The 18,026-nt window shown below is 34.8% G+C and overlaps 1 protein-coding gene across 14 annotated transcripts in view; it reads left to right on the top strand.

Annotated features, from left to right (window-relative positions):
- The first annotated feature begins 1,234 nt into the window (after positions 1-1,234).
- The window catches only part of Cdh18 (cadherin 18), a 904,392-nt gene continuing 887,600 nt past the window's right edge, over positions 1,235-18,026 (top strand). For 9 of the 14 annotated variants that reach the window (XM_031359900.1, XM_031359898.1, XM_031359903.1 and 6 more), the window contains exons 1-2: positions 1,235-1,472; positions 5,452-5,607. The gene's annotated coding sequence lies outside the window, so the exon portion shown is untranslated. Of the gene's footprint in view, positions 1,473-2,378; positions 2,420-5,451; positions 5,608-18,026 lie in introns of those variants that run through there. The other 5 variants (XM_031359899.1, XM_031359908.1, XM_031359907.1 and 2 more) reach the window with 3 other exon arrangements.

The following is an 18,026-nucleotide window of genomic DNA, read 5'->3' on the forward strand; positions in this document are numbered from 1 at the left end:
CTAAGAATAGGAATAGGAGAAAGTAGAAATAGTAATAAGTAAGATGTAAGAAGCAAGATGTAACTAATAAAATGTAAGTAGAAATAAGTAAGATGTAACAAGCAAGATTACAAGGATCCTAATAAAACCGCATGGGGAAGGGCTCAGTGTTTGCCTCCTTACTTCCACTGGACGGGTAATGTGGCCGACAGTACAGGTTACAACCTACTTCTACGTTCAAGCCTCTTTTTCTGATCCTCTTCTAGTGTGATAGAAGGACTCTCTCCATATGTTCACTCTGGCCTGAGCATGTCTTCCTCATAACAATGGGCTGAAACCCTTTTAAATTAGAAAAACAAATCAACAGTAAAGCAAAAGAAACCAATTCAGTCCTTTTGGAAGAAATCAATGAATTTACAAACTAAGGTAATTGTATTTTTTGTTAGTGGGAACTTAGAAGACTCTGGTAATAAGTAGTGCATATGTTAGTCTGTCTAAATTTCCCTTTTTGTTAGAGAAATTCAAGGACTAGTATGAGAAAGAAAAAAAGTCATTGGAAGTAAGCCGGTAGCATGGCATGTGACACTTATTTACTAAGTAAAATGTTGACCATGTGCCTTTAATTGTGTATTTGGAAAAGAATGTTCTATAACCCATCAATTTTGTGTAATTGCTCTGGTAAGTAATTTGGTAGTTGTTAAAATAACCACACTCAAGAAAACACATGACTATTAAATTGTTAGTGCACACAATATGAGGTCACATTTGAATTGTAATATATAAATGTCTAATGCCTAATGACTGGAAAATTGCAGTAAACACACACAAGCTAAGCACATACATATTACTATAATGAAACCATTTGACAAATAATCCTCAACAAATGAAGTCTGAGATCATTAAATTAATCTTCCTTCAGCATGCCAAATACAGATGTCAAAACTTCAGAGTAAACCACTAAAGAGAATGCTGATGAGCAAGTCCTTGACAGTCTATGGGAAACTGAAGGAACTTAAACTCCAAGCTGCATCATCAATAGCAATGATAACTGTGGAACTTTAAACTTTATGTGGTATCCATTAACAATAATGTTGCTGACATAAAAATCACAAGCTTGTGTGAAAAGGGTCAAGAGATAATTTATTTTAGAGACAAATATAAATGGATGTAGCCTGGGAATATAGATTTGGATTTTTTTCTCAAATACCATGTTCCAAAAATGAATTAACGATTTCATGATTGTTGTTTGAATGTGCTTGACCCAGGGAGTGGCACTTTGGGAAGGTGTGGCCTTGTTGGAGTAGGTGTGGCCTTGCTGGAGGAAGTATGTCACAATAGGAATGGGCTTTCAACCCCTCCTCCTACCCACATGGGAGAGAATCTTCTGTTTGCCTTCCGAACAAGATGTGGAATTTCAGTTCCTGCAGCATTATGCCAGCCTGGATGCTGCCATGATTCCTGTCTTAATGATTATGGACTGAACCTCTGAACCAGTAAGCTAGCCCCAGTTAAATGTCCTTTATAAGAGTCATCTTGGTCATGGTGTCTCTTCAAAGCAATGGAAACCCTACCTAATACAATGAATTTTGTTGTTGTTGTTTAGTTTTATAATGACAGTGAAAAGGCCATAAATCAAGAGATTTTTCAAGTACATCTTGTTTACTGTTAAGTTTCAAGCCCAGGACAAACTGCTGAGGTTTCTTTTTAACATCAAAGCAGACCTGGCTGCTGGGTTCTCCCAGCATCCCTCAGTCCCTACCTATTACAGGGTATGGCAGGCATATACCTTTTCCAGGCCAGGTGCTGGGCTGTCCTGCCAGAGCCTCTTCCCTATACAATCAGCTATTTTGGTTGCCTGCACCTTTTGTACCTTTGCCCTCCTGCTGCACCTGGTTCCCCTCTTTCCCATCTCTTTCCCCAGACTCCCTCTCCTCACATGGCTCAACGTCATGTCCACTTTGGACTGTTAGACCTGAGATAAAAAGCATTTCTAAAACTCTGATTCAAGCAAGCTGTGTTTAGAAGTGAAGAACTAACTGTTTAGAAGACGGCCTCTTCCTAAGTTAGAGTTTAAGGCTTTGCAGGTTTATGGGGGAAAGGTTAGCATGGATAGTATTGTTTGAAAAAGAGTGATATTTTACTTCATGTCTTCATTTCCTGGTTAATAGAGATTCAACTTACTTATGTACCTTTAATAAACTCTGTATGTTCTTTAATGTAAATTCCTAAAGATATAAATTAAACAAAAATAAATAAATTCTTTTTTAAAAAAGAAAGAGGAAAGGAAAAGAAAAGAAAGAAAACAGGTGTTGAGAGAATTGGCTGTTAGCACCTGGACAGAAGAGTGTGGGACTCAGAAGTCATGGCTGCAAGTGAGGAGATGAGTGCAAGAACCCATCCTGTGGAAGGGGAGTCACCACAGGTGTTGGAGATTACCAAGGTGAAAGGGCTGGTTATGCATCATGAAGTTACAAGTTCAATATAGTTGAAAAACACTGTTTTCAGGATGCATTAGTAAACAATTTATTCTTGTGTGGTATGAAGACTTAATAGAAATGTGTTACAATGCAGATCCTTAACAACATTACTGTTGTTTTGATTTCATAGGGTATTCCAGATGTCTCTGCCTCTAGCCATGCTCTCCTACCTGACTAGAATAAGCTTTCTCCTCACCATACCTAGGAGCACTCATGTACTCTCCTTTTCTTTCTGTTTTAGTTATTTTTTTCTCACTCAGGTATATTAGTCAGGAGTTTATAGCCAGGTGGGAAGAACTCTGAGAAAGGCCTTAGATGCTATGTAACAACAGTCAGTCCTACTGTGGAAAACTTAGTCAGGGTTTCTATTTCTGCACAAACATCATGACCAAGAAACAAGTTGGGAAGTAAAGGGTTTATTCAGCTTACACTTCCACATTGCTGCTCATCACCAAAGGAAGTCAGGACTGGAACTCAAGCAGGTCAGGAAGCAGGAACTGATGCAGAGGCCATGCCATGGAGGGATATTTCTTACTGGCTTGCTTCCCTGGCTTGCTCAGCCTGCTCTCTTATAGAACCCAAGACTACCAGCCCAGGGATGGCACCACCCACAAGGGGCCCTCCCTGCTTGATACTAATTGAGAAAATGCCCTATACCTGGATCTCATGGAGGCACTTCTTCAACTGAAGTTCCTTTCTCTGTGATAACTCCAGCCTGTGTCAAGTTAACAAACAAAACCAGCCAGTACAAAAACTAAGATTTTATGATGTTATAGTCCAAAAGTAATTTTATCTATTAGCTAGGACATTAGGTTGGATTTACCTGGTAGTCAAAATATTTTAGGTTCAGCACATAGTAATGAAAAGTATTGATATTTGATAGACTAACCTTAGCCCAAGATAAATTATAATTAGACTTTGGACCTGTGAACTTATGACTTATTCACATCACTGCAGTTCTATTAAGTCAATGCATCTTTACAGACTCAGATTTCCAGGATCTTTAGTCACATTTCCAGTTTACCAGTCCAGACCTCAGTTCCTCTAAATCCCCTTAATCTTTACTATTTGCAGATTTCATCATAATTTCACACCGAGTTGAGCATTTTCTTTCTTTCTTTCTCTCTCTCTGTCTCTCTCTCTCTTTGTCTCCCCTTTTTCCTTTCCTTTTTCTATATGAGACTCAAAACAATGCTTCCCTTTTATCTGAGTCCACAAACAGACTGGTAATAAACCTTAGTACATACAACAACAATCTCCAAATTAGGTTCTATATGACGAATACAGCATTTCTTATTTTCACTGTCATTCTATAAGTGTACTTTCCATAGTCTGTTTAATGTTACCTTTGTATTTTTTTTCTCAAGACAGGGTTTCTCTGTATAGCCCTGGCTGTCCTGGAACTCACCTTGTAGACCAGGTTGGCCTCAAACTCAGAAATCCACCTGCCTCTGCCTCCCAAGTGCTAGGATTAAAGGCATGCGCCACCACTGCCAGGCTTGCATTTTTCTTTATTTTATCTATTGTCATTATTGTGAATGTGATGATAATGCATGTGTGAGCATAGACACCAGTACACAATTGTGAGTACTAAGTTTAGAGCACAGAAGGTAGGAGTCAGTTTTCTCCTTCTCTTATGAAGTCTAGAGATCGAATACAAGTTATCAGTCTTGGAAATGGATTTCTTTATCCATTAGTAAGTCTGGAGGGAGTACACAGTTTTTTTGGTTCATTTTGTTACCCCAAATGTCCTGCAAGAGTTGTGTTGAAATGTTTTAGGGTTCCTACTTCAAATCCTACTGTTGTGGTAGTGCTGGAATCTTGAAAATTGTATAAGACAATTTAATCTCTGAGAGTCTCTACATTTCCACCTGTAAAAAGAGTTCTTGAAAATAATACATTAAATGGTTATAAGTGTTAAGTGACCTCATACATGCAAAAGAGTCAGCTAGCAAATGAAGTTGTTAACACAGTTATCCTTTGAGTTTCATTTAAAGAGTTATCATCTACCTGGAGAAAAGTCAGTACAGGAGCAATAACAACAGTGACTCTTTGTAGACCCATCTTACTTCTGCATTACATTGTAGACTTTGTGTAGAATAAGAACTCCTTTAGTAAAGCTCAGGAAACACATTCAAGGCAAAGGCAAAAGGATATAAAAGCAAGAGGATGAGAGCACTTGCTATGAGAATTTGTCTGCCAGGAATGTCAGAAGCAAACCCATATCGTCTCAGCAATACTACAGCCTAGCATTGAGCTTAATGATGACTACAGCCTCAGACATGCCAGAGTGGATGAAGCAGAAGGGTGGGAGAGGAAGGAGGAAGTTGGGGTGGGGAGAACAAAAGGCCTCAATCCTACACAACAAACTGCAGGAATCCAAGCAATAGATGAGTGGAAGAAACAATTTTACTCCTTGCTCTCCTCCCTGCAGGAGCATAACAATTAGTTAACTAATGCCAAATTGTCAGGTTGGGAGACATACATATAAATAACATAGAAGTTGAGCAAATTATATTAAGCATGTTTATGTATATGCGTTGATGCATGCCACCAACCACATTTAATGAAAAAAAGAAGCCACAAAATTGAAAAAGAACAGGGAAGGGTATATGGAAAGGTTTGGAGGGGAAGAAGAAAGGGAGAAAGAAGAAAAGAAAAAGGGGAATTATAATCTAAGAAGTAAATATAATAAAAACAAATTAAGTTTTTATTTTATTTCATCTAGTATTTTCATTATCATTATCATGATTTTAAGTGGTTTATATTTTTAATAAATTCCATGTGGTAGAGAAGTTTTTTATGCAAATGTTTGCTATTATAGAAAAGTAGTCAATTAAGGAAGACATTATCAATCATAATACAAAATAAAAATATGACTGTTTTATTAAATAATGACAAAATTTAAATCTTATCTAAGTTGTAATGAGGATCCTTACTGGTATTGCACATTAGCTTCTTGGAAGAATGTGTTCAAATCATTGATCTTTCGCAGCAGCATGGGTTGGATTAATGAGACAAGAGACAGAGAAACCTAGGCAACTCGAAATATGAAGCTAAGAAAGCAAACGAGTCTATGTTTTGAAGGCACCTGTTTCCTGTGAGATTCCAGAATGCAGCTGACACCCATCACATACCCTGGAGAGGGAAGGTACAAAACAGACTATCTAACTTGTTGCTTATCCTTTAAATTTGCAAAAAAGTGGTGATGCAGAAAGCATTTTGAGTGTGGGAACCCATGCCCTCCAATGTCCTACTTTTAACTATGAAAACTCTCAGATGACACAAGGTGTATTCATCTGATACATTTGATACTGACCTCCAGGGTTTGATCAAGCTTTAAGATTGGTAAAGGTTTACTCTCATGGCTTCTATGTCAAATTGTATCCATAATGTAATTTTTCTTCAGTAATTTATGTCTTTCCATAAACAAACTTCTCTGTAAAAAAACTGAAAGAAAGGTTAGTATTCAAGAATCTTTTTCTGTGTGTGTAAGACACACTGCTTGCTAAAAACAAAATAATGTAACAATAATTAATGTAGACTTAATATGTATCAACAAACTTTCAGAAATCTTAACTTTGTTTTTAAAGTATTTTCAACTGTTTTTAATATAACAGATGAAAATCATCTCATGCAAATTTTAAATTTGTTATTATATTAATAACAATGCAACTTTATATTCTAAGATAAGAACAAATTGAAAAAAAGTTGACATACAATGGAAACATTTCAAATGATTCTTCAAATATAGGAAAAATACACTTATTCAGTGTTCTATTATTGTGAAGAGACACCATTTTTAAGACAATTCTTAAAAGTTAATTTAATTGAGTCTCACTGTTTCAGTTTTTGTCCATTTTTTACCATCATGGAAAAGAACATAGCAGTGTACAAACCGACATGCCTTTGAAGGAGTTGAGAGTTCTATATTTGGATCCTAATCCCTCTCAAGTACTCCCCTTCCTTAGAGCAAGCATTTAAATATGTGAGCCTATGGGTGCCATAGACTCATTCTTTCTCAAATTACCAAAATTATTTTTTAAAAAATTAAATTATTTTAAATTAGTCTTTCCAAAATTGTATATAATTTATTGCAATTTAATACACATAGCTTTATTATTTTTAGTTCCTGTTTTTTGATCATGTCAGAAATGCAGTTGTAGCCTTCCTATTATTTATTGTTTGTAAAAATATTTAGATTATATCAACTGCTTCCTAAGAGAGTGAAATGTCCTCCATTTGCTAAGTGAACAGATAAGAAAATCGTGCGACTAGTGAAATGGCCCAGCAATTAAGAAAAATGGATGGTTTTTGAAAAGATTATGTCTTGTTCCTATCACCCTTGTCAGGTGTTTATCAACTGACCACTCCAGCTACTTTGGCATGTACACACACACACACACACACACACATACACACACACACACACACACACACACTCACACACACACACCAGACACACCAACATACACACCTCCCCTCCACACACATTAAAATGACAGACATAAAATAAAATAAATATTTAAAATAAAGGAGTCCATAGATAATCTAATCATATGTAACAATTCTCTCATAAAACTATTAACATAATATCCATTATTAAATAATACCATGCATATTAGCCATTTTACTTACCTTGTTCACAGTACCTCCAATAATACTTCAAGGGGATGATAGTATCCCTAGCTTGTGCATGAGTAATGACCTTCAAATATAAGCTATGTTGTCAAGGACTCCATAGCAGTATTGAAGGATCAGCAATAATATGTAAGACAAACAACAAACGTAAATAAGCCCAAGGTGTTTGCATGCTACCAGGTACTATTACAACACTATGAAAGCTGTTGAATTATGTGGGCTTCGTTATTTCGTCATTTCCATTGAGACTGCACTTCCTTATGGAAAGATAAAACGTCATTCTCTTCACACTGATCTTAAGAATTTATTTGTTGTAAGCTTTAATGAGTATCTTGCATTTCTCTTTGTCAGGAATAATTCTAACAGTTGAAATTTGTTGAAATGTATTATATTAACCGGAAAAACAATGACTGTTTCAAAAAGACCCAGCAAACAGCACCAACATAAAATATTAATGTTTGGTAAGATACTCTACATAAACAAGAAAGAATTTCTTTTGAATGTATTGATTAAACGTGAACACCTTCAAACAAAAAAATCAAATAAGCTCAAGATTTTTATTTTGAATATTAAGTAGATAAAATCTTTGAAGCACACTGTGATATTTTACATGTTCTGACATAGCACCCTTTGTTATGCATACTTTAGACAAATATTTCCCTGTAGACATGATTTTATTCATATTTATTCACATATTCCATTTGAGATTTCAATATAGTCATGCATAGTGAAAAGTACAGGTTCATAAATATGTTAAAATAAGAAACATGCCTTTTTCTCTTCCCCACCTAGAAAGCATGTATAACCTCGCATATTTTAAAATTTGATAAGTGGAATTCTCTACATTTAATCCATCCCATTGACAACAGATAGAATGAATATCATTATTTGAAATATATTTCCAAAGGCAAAACTTCATATGATGAAAATTTTAAAATAATTGCATTAGTGTTACAGCAAATGTGAGATAGAGAGCAGTGAGAGATGCTGATACACTACTGGAAATAATCTCAAAAGCTATAAAATTTAAAATATTGCATCTGTTTCCTGAATATCATTTCTAAGCTTTGTGTGATTTGTGTTGAGGCCACTTATTTGACAATTATTTAGATTTTGGCCTGTGTTTTAGATATGGAAATTTTGTTGGATATTCCTCAGGTATTTCTATAGAGTCATAACAGCAAAATCTTGACAATTATCACTGGCCAATGAACTTTGAAGATCCATATATTGCACACAAAGAAGATCGCTCCCGTATGAAATGTGAACCCACAGAGACATAAGAGCACTACCATACTTTCAGGGTATCTCACTCCAGAATAACATTAGCTCCTTGACCTTTTGCATCACTATAAGAAGCATTCAAATGATACAAAAAAGGCTCAGTGTAGAAGAAGGATACAGGTTACTATATGGCGAAGCGTTGCAGTGTGTATTCTAAGAGAAGACTGGTGGAACAGGTGACTTGCTGCACCCAGGAGGGTTGCCAGTATTTTCTTGAGTAGAATGGTAATAGATGTATACTTGTATATTTAAAGACCTTTAAAAAGTATATATTTTCTCATTATTAAGTTTGGTATTTCTAGCTCCTTTTTTGCTTTAGATGCTAGAGATTGAATGCCAGTTTTCTGCAGAAGCAAATATTCTCTGAAGCGGTGAGCTCTCTTAGGTCCAGTAAAAACCTTAGAGTAATGAAAGGAAATTTTCTCCATGATGTGTTTGTCAAGAGACTTTGGGCTGGGCGGTGGTGGCGCACGCCTTTAATCCCAGCACTTGGAAAGCAGAGGCGGGAGGATTTCTGAGTTCGAGGCCAGGCTGGTCTACAAAGTGAGCTCCAGGACAGCTAGGGCTATACAGGGAAACCCTGTCTCGAAAAACCAAAAAAAAAAAAAAAAAAAAAAAAGAGAGAGAGAGACTTTGGAAGACTGTGTCCTGGATTTGTTAAGTGCATTTTTCTGCACTCCCTGTGCTCATACACTTTTATTATCGGCATACATACAGAATATGATGCTAATTAAATATTTGAATTTTTAAGTGGTTTGTGTCATTCTTGGAATCACTACTATTTACTTGTAGAAGATAATTCTTGCTACAGAAAGTTAAATTCAAATTAAAAAATTCAGTAATATTTATCTCTCTGTGTACATAAAACGTCTCTACACATGATTTTTATTTCACCATGAGATATGATTAATTTTCTTTTCATCAACTATACATATACTATTCTATAATATTTCTGGGCAAACTGCTATAATTTGGCAATCTGATTATTGTGGAGGTCTCACCATTCAAAAACCCATAGGCCAATGGCAGTAGCAGGAAGTGACTGTGTCCACAGTGCAGTTTGTGGCTCATGTCTGTCTTGAAAGTAGATCTTCCTCCATATTACACGGCTTCCTGGATAAGATGGGGTGGGCTGAGGTCAGCAAACACTTCCATTCTAGGTTCTTTTGTCTATATTAGTGTACCAATGATATATTTTTATATTTGCCTGGAGTTTCTAGTATATACTTTGGTTAATATTCTCCTACTTTAACCTACTCTTTCCATTATGTGTAGAATAGGTGCCTTAATATGCATCAGGATCAATTTTTCCTTGCTGGAACATAACTTACTCTTTTTTTATTAGATATATTTTTTTATTTATATATCATACAATCTCTCTCTCCCCAGTTTCCCCTCAGAAAAAAAATAAAATAAAAAAACAAAAACAAACCCCTGTTCCCTCCACCCTCTCCCTGCAAACCACCTCAACCTCTCTCATGCTTACTGGCCCTGGCATTCCCCTACCCTGAGGCATAGAACCTTCACACGGTTAAGGGTCTCTCCTCCTATTGGTGACCAACTTGGCCATCCTCTGCTATACATATGCTGCTATACATAAGCCATTAATCCCACCATGTGTACTCTTTGGTTGGTGATTTAGTCCCTGGGAGCTCTGAGGGTACTAGTTAATTCATATTGTTGTTCCTTCCAAGAGGCTGCAAGCTCTTCAGCTCCATGGGTCCTTTCTCTAGTTTGGAACATAACGTACTCTTAAGTTAAGGTTATATAATAGTATTGTTATTGCTGTAAACATGTAGTATTAACACTTGAAGCCATTCAAACACTTATTGCATATTCACTGCAAATATGTTATTTCATACATACATACTCTAATACATAAGAATACATTTATTTATTTTTCTTTCTTATATTTCCTTACCAATATTTTTCTTTTAATATTTTGAATTCAGGAGCAATATTTATTGCCTTATATGGAAAGCCATTTGTATTAATCTTGCTAACTCTGTTTCCTTATCCTAATCTATTGGGGTAATTTTAGAAAATAGTTCTATTTTGAAGAATATTACATCTTCTCAACTTCATAATTCATAAATTCCTATAAGGAGCCCTAGTATGTTTACATAGTAGATATACTACTTTACAATAGATACATTTCAGAGTTTGGAACATCTGAGTTACATAAACAATTTTTTGTGAGACAAATACTTCCTCCCTCTGGTCTATTACTGAATTCCAAACCTGCTTGTGAATAAAGATCATAGCCATATTTGCTAAAGAGTGTGATAGTCAAATTTTATGCATATAGGTAAGAAGTTGTGTTTTACTATATAATCAGATAATAGTCTACATAATCAAAAAAATTCTTGCTAGGAATTGTATTTCCTTTTATTGTCAAATTTTCAGTTGAGATCTTGTTATGAATAAAGATATTAGTTTTGGAGCATTATAGCATCCAGAGTTAGTTTATTTGATTGGAGGATAAATAAATGAGTTTATGACATAAAGATCTTACATTAATATATCAAAGTTATAATTTATTTAATTATTTTAATGACTATACTCATTTTGCTTTTGATTGAAATATACTACTTGCATTTCAAAATGAGTGAAAATTATCTCACACCAAAAAACTATAAAACATTAGTGAGAGAATTTTATTTAATTAACTAATGAATTCATTTTTTTTACACTCCACATTTTATTTCCACCCCATCCACCCTCTGACTGCTCCACATCTTATTCCTCCTCCCCACCCTCCTGTCTCCATGTGGATGTCCCCATCCCCACCCTACCTGACCTCTAAACTCCCTGGGGCCTCCAGTCTCTTGAGGGTTAGGTTCATCATCTCTGATTGAACACAGACCTGGCAGTCCTCGGCAGTATGTGTGTTGGGGGCCTCATATCAGCTGGTATATGCTGCCTGTTTGGTGGTCCAGTGTTTGAGAAATCTCAGGAGTCCGGATTAATTGAGGCTGCTGATCCTCCTACAGGGTCACCTTCACTATAAAACATTAATGAGAGAAATTTTAAAACATCAAAAAATGAAACATTCTACTCATAGTGGACTTGAAAGTTTAGTGTTGAATATATATATATGTGTGTGTGTGTGTGTGTGTATATATCCATATATATTATATGTAATATATATCATTCAGGTATATAAAATGTGGTAGCATAGATAATAATTAGGGGTTATGAAATAAGCTCTCATTGAAATATTATTTCTAGCCAGATAAGAAGGCTCCTGTAAACAAATATAATAAAAATGTATCTAACACTTTATAAACAACAGAAATGTGATTTTTTTCATAGCTCTATGATGACAGAAAACTAATATTGAATAAGACTTTGTAGTTATTTGTATGATTTTTTTTTAAGTCTTTGTAAGACTACTTTGTATGAGCTTCAGTTAGAGAAAAATTACCTACCCTGGGAGAGTCTTGACATTCCCCAGTTGTGTCTTTCTTAATCTCAATTCAGTCTTAACAGGCCAAATGATCCCCTTTATTAGAAAGACACCATCATGTCCTAGTATCCTGCATATCACAATTATCACATTAGCATAACCTAAAATTGAAAGGGGATATCAACAATAGCACTCTTCTTTTTTTATGTTTATTTTTTATTAGATGTTTTCTTTATTTACAGTATCTCCTTTCCCAGGTTCCTCTCCAAAAAAAAAAACCAATTAAAACAAGCCCCTGTCAAACCCCTGTTCCCTCAGCCCTCCCCCTGCTCACCACTCCACCCCTTCCTGTCTTCTTATAGAACTGATAGAAACTTGTAAGGATCCAACTAGTTTTTACAATAATATGGGACTTCTTGAGAATATTTTTAAAGTAACATACTTTGTTTGTGCAAACTCTACTGCCTGCTTGGTAAATTGAAATACAATTAAACTACCTAACTATATTGTCCTCCTATATTTTCTGAAGGATTTGTTTTTGTTTTTGTTTTGTTTTGTTTTGTTTTGTTTTGTTGTTTTTAAGGATGAGTCATGGCATTACATGTCTTTAACCCCAGCACTGGGGAGACAGAAGTAGGCTGATCTCCAAGTACAAGGGCAATTCGGTCTATAGAGTGAGTTCCAGGACAGCCAGAACTACACAGAGAAATCCTATGACTGAATTATTCATTGATAGATTAATGAAAAATACATTAAGTGGTTATTAAATGTGAATAACTATATGCAAAGTAATATTAAATGAAATGCACCAAGAGGGCATACTGCTGATTTTGAAATCGAGATACAACCAAAGAAGAGCATTCTGCTTAAGATTGCCTAGACCAAGCCTTTTTGATCTCAGTCTTATGTAGAGCAGTGTAAAGTACAGCACACTAAAGCAAAGTGGTGATGAATGATACTTAGTAAATATCGAAAATTGTAAAAGTGAGGAAATTTTGGGCAAATAGTACAAACATAAAACTATATGGTGAATAAGCTCTAGAAATTTCATGAATATCATAGTAACTTCAGATAAAATTATGGCCTTCAAATTTTCTTAAGTATGCAAGATGATGAGTATATTAACCAGACTGATGTAGTAATAATATTTTATATATATCTCACAATGTTTCATCTGTATACACTGAGCATCCCAGCTTTTATGAAAACAATACAGGCAATACCAGTAAAATTAGTACTAATTTTTTAAATTATTGTATAGATTATAGGTTTTACTTTTAGTTATAGGTGTTGTCAAGTTTGAACTTTGTCTTGGTCTCCTGCTGTAAAACATGACATACGTACAAATATTTGACAATAATAACAATGAAAGCATCAATGGTGGTTGTAATCTTTGTCAAAAGAAAAATCAAGCACTGCAAAAACCAACTGAAGATGCCTGAAATTTAAGAAAAATATTGTTACTAATAATTATATTTTTGAGCCAGTTTTGAACATGCAGTGCATAATAAGGAAAAAACAACAACATTTCTTTACACAGAATAAGGATCCTTTAGTATTGAAATTCCTAATAAAGTACATAGCTCTAATTCCCGGACTTTGCCCCAGTTTATATTTATTGAAACAATTTACTATCACATTTTATCTAAAATACTATAAAATTGTCTTGTAGATTTGAGAAGTTATCTTGAATAGACAATAACACGAATATGCATATGCATCCAATAAATTATCATATAAACATACACACAGGACTTGTCATCATAGACAGCTACTAATGTTTAGACTGCTTTTTAACATATTTGGCGAGTTAAATTATGAAAATGATATCTAAATTTTAGGATAATTTTCCCAAACTATAACTGTAAATATATTTGTAATGTTAAAATATAATTGAGATACTGCATAAACTGTACACAAAGTAAAGAACAATTAATTAGATACTTGAGAATAAACATAAAGGCTTGCTGGAGTTCAAATTATTATTTCAAAGTGAAAATATATTACTAACTGTATATTTGGGGATTCATAATTTGTCCTCATTTGTAACTTATATCTGTTTCAGATGTAATTTGCAATGTAAGTTGACTTTATAAGTATCCATATGTGTTTATAAGTAACAATAGACACAGGTAGGGGTGATACTTCTTCAAGATGAGTGCTGGTCTGCTCCACTTGAAACTAACAAGGGAACATACAGGAAAATCACAGTTCTCTAGTTGGCTGGAACATACATTTCCAGAATCCATGAAATATGGAATACTTCTTTTGCATTGAATCCTCAATAAGTGCTGCTTTCCTAGAATAACCTTGAAAAACTAGTAATGCTATGCGGAGTTCATATGTATCAAATATTACTATGAGAGTGAATGTTTTATTAAGTTATTCATAAACAGGTATTCTGTTAGGTATGCAACATGAAGTGACAATATTGGAGCTCAATTAGAGGGCTCTAATATTGACATAGTTTTATAGCCACTTATTTCATTGTCCAATAAATATAGAATGAGATTTTTGAGACCTAAAATTAGACAAAGTTTAAGTAACTAAAACCTTCTTTCTGGTAACTTTAAGGAAGTACTTGACACATAAGACTGTATGTTTTGTCCTGGCTTGTTTTGAAACAGTTGGTCTCACCATTCAGGTAGAAATAAAACACGCAAAGGTTAATTCTTCACTACATAAAGGAAATGATCTTTGCTACAACTGGTTAAGAAAAGAGTATGATAGTTTATATAAGCTTTTATCTGGATAAAATATCTATTTTACATTTTAAAAATCACCTGAAAATGTAAAACACACTAATGAGACCGAGAGAGGAAATGAATGTCCATGTGATGTGTATGAATACATACATATTAATAAAGATTTTATTTCAAAAATTATTTATAGCCATTATTTGTAATGTTACTCTGTCCTCTCAATTTTGATTCAAATCTGAATCTAAATAGTGTCCACAACCTAGCTAATGATAAATGCACAGAGCACTAATTATATTATGAGCATGCATTAATGAGAACAAAATTATAACAAGCCTTTCCTCATTTTATTTAAATTTATAATTCTAAGAATGAGCATGGGAAAACAGCACAATATCTTTATACCACCACTGATTAACTTTACGTTATAAATAGACTCACTAATATGGTTTGTAATCAAGAATCAAAATATACAAATTATGTATAACTATACTTATCGTAAGTCTGTATCTACATCTGTGCTCTAATACTGAAATAAATTATAGCTTGACTGACTACTGGATATGACACACACTTTTAGAAGATATATAAATATGATTATACTTGGGATATTTTGTGAATAAAATAATAATAATGAAATAACACTACTAATACAGGCTACCAACAGTTCATTAAAATTATTGGTCATACCTTCATCCCTAATATCATGGATGACTTTTAATTTGACACCAATTTTTTAAAATCTTTACTTGAATGATATACTTTAATTCATTTCTTATCAGGTTGCACAGAGAATATTTGGTATCCACCAGAGTATAGTGATTATAGCACAAATTTTATTTAATAGATTTGATATTATACATAGTAAGTTGTTACGTAGTAATTAAACAAAACCAAAACAAACAAAACTAGGAGAAACTGAATTTGTTAGAAAACAATGTATGCAATGACCAAACTATTATAAATGATTGACAATGTTGATCTCAAGAATTAATGTTATTCTCAATAAAAAGTACTACAGTGGGATATTTCCAACCCATCTTCAAAGTATTTGGCCAAAATTGCTCCTGTCTATAAGAAATGCTGGGACAATAACGAAGCAGAGGCTGAATGAATGGCCTACCAGTGACCAGCCCAACTTGGGATCCATCCCATGGGTGGGCATCAACCTTTGCACTATTACTGATGCTATGTTGTGCTTGCACACAGGATCCTAGCATGACTGTCCTATGAGAGCCTCTACCAGGAGGTGCCTCAGACGGATGCAGAAACTTACAGCCAACGTGGACTGAGGTCTAGGACCCCTAAGGAAATGTTAGGGGAAGGAATGAAGAGACTGAAGGAAATGGCAACCACATAGGAAGTCCAACAGTGGACTCCTGCGAACTCTCAGAGACTGAGCCAACAACTAAACAGCATTCATGGGCTGGTCCGAGGCCCTGGGCATGTGTGTAGCAGAGGACTCCCTTGACTTGTGTAGGTGGAAGAGATGCACCTAATCCTATAGAGACTTAATACTCTAGGGATAGGGGATGCTGGGAAAGGGGCTCCCTCTCACAGGGGAAGGGGATGGGGGATAGGGTAAAGAATTGTTGAAGGGGGCTCCAGAGGGGGAAACATTTCTGATGTAAATAAATAAAATAATTAATAAAATGAAAAATGAATAAAAATTAAAACATCTGTTGCCTTGTTTTTCTTAATAAAAATATTTTCCTTGTGCTATTTTCCCTTCTCTCTCTTCCCTCTTTCTCTGATTTTCTATACTACATCTTCCATTTTCAATGAGTAGTTTAGAATCAATATACAACACAATAAAATTAGTATATCTAGTATAATTAGTTGCTAATACTTAGATGTCCTCAATGAAGTCAATAAGAAATAAGAGATGGGGAGATGGCTCAGCAATTAAGAGCATTAGGTAATCTTCCAAGATATCTATGGATATGGTGATTGGCAGCTATATGTACCTCAGGTTCCTAGAGATTCAGTTCCCTCTTCTGACTTCATGAGACACCAGACACACATGACATAAGCTTATATGTAGACAAAACACTTACACATATAAAATAAGATAATAAAAAAAAATAAAGGAATAACTAACTCTCATTTTGATTTAGAGTATACGGGTGCTGGTGACACGGCTGCACTGGTCAGTATTATATCACAATGGCTGGATAAGCATTACTGTGAAGTGATCATATTAACAGAATAAATACTTTCCTAAGATCTACATGTAAGCATATGTGTGGTACATTTTCTTGATTGGTGATTGATCTGGGTAGGTGAGTCACAATGGGGCAGTTCCACTCCTGGCCAGGTGGTCTTGGGTTGTCTAATAAAGGAGACCAACTGAGAAAGCATTGAGAAACTTCAATTTATGGTTACAGATTCCTGCCTTGTGTTCTTGCCCTGATTTCCCTTGATGAGAAATGTGATGCGGAATGCTTTTTTTTTGGATATTTTATTTACATTTCAAATGTTATCCCCTTTCCCAGACTCCCTTCCAGAACCCCCCTATCCCTTCCTCCTTCCCCTGCTTCTATGATGATGCTCTCCTACCCACTCACCCACTCCTGCTTCCCCTCCCTGGCATTTCCCTACACTGGGGCATCCAGCCTTCACAGGACCAAGGGTCTCTCCTCCTGTCCGACAAGACCATGTGAAATTCTAAACTGAAATGAACCATTTACTCTACAAATTACTTCTGACATGGGGTTTTATCACAGTCATAGAACTTCTAAGACATTTCCTTAGCAGGTAGAGACTGATGCTGTGGTACCTGAAAGACTGAGATATCCAGGACTAGTGGACAAGGACAAACTTCTTGAAGCTGTCCTCTGACTTCCAAACCAGTGCCATTCCCTCTCATTCTCTCTCTGTCTCTCTCTCTCTTTCTGTCTCAGAGATCTCTCTCTCTGAAAAATTAAATAAATGGAAAACTATTTAAACAAACATAGTTTAATGACAGATTTAAAAAGACAATTAATTATAGTTTCTAGAACTTTAAAAAGTCAATGCTCCCACACGGCATTAAATGTCAACAGACTATAATGTTGCTGAATCTTACAGTTTTTGTATACTATATCGCACCAAAAATGAACACATGAAATTTTGAACCTTATATTTCTATGTAAAATTCATTGGCTTGATATTAGAAACCACATAAGGAACAACAACTAAGATCTTTTTTCAGATCTCAGAATCCTTATGTTGTCTGTAAATTTTCATCCATTTATTTACCAGATACCATGTAATTTTCTTGTGATATATGTGCCAGTTCCCTGTGGAGTTATGAAAACATTTAAAGAATTTCAGGCAATCAAATCACAACAATAAAATACTACAAGAACAATTGTAAAATCAGCCATGACAAAACATGTCATACAAGATTGACAAATGTCACCACTAGCAACAGAATACAACTTACTTTTATTAATAAGAAAAATATTTAAAACTCATAATTATAATATTTCCTTCCAATAGGAAAATCTTAAGCTCCCTGTACTTTAATTCACATTACACTTCATAGCACAAACT

This window comes from Mastomys coucha, unplaced genomic scaffold (assembly GCF_008632895.1).
Source record: "Mastomys coucha isolate ucsf_1 unplaced genomic scaffold, UCSF_Mcou_1 pScaffold8, whole genome shotgun sequence".
Classification (NCBI taxonomy): domain Eukaryota; kingdom Metazoa; phylum Chordata; class Mammalia; order Rodentia; family Muridae; genus Mastomys; species Mastomys coucha.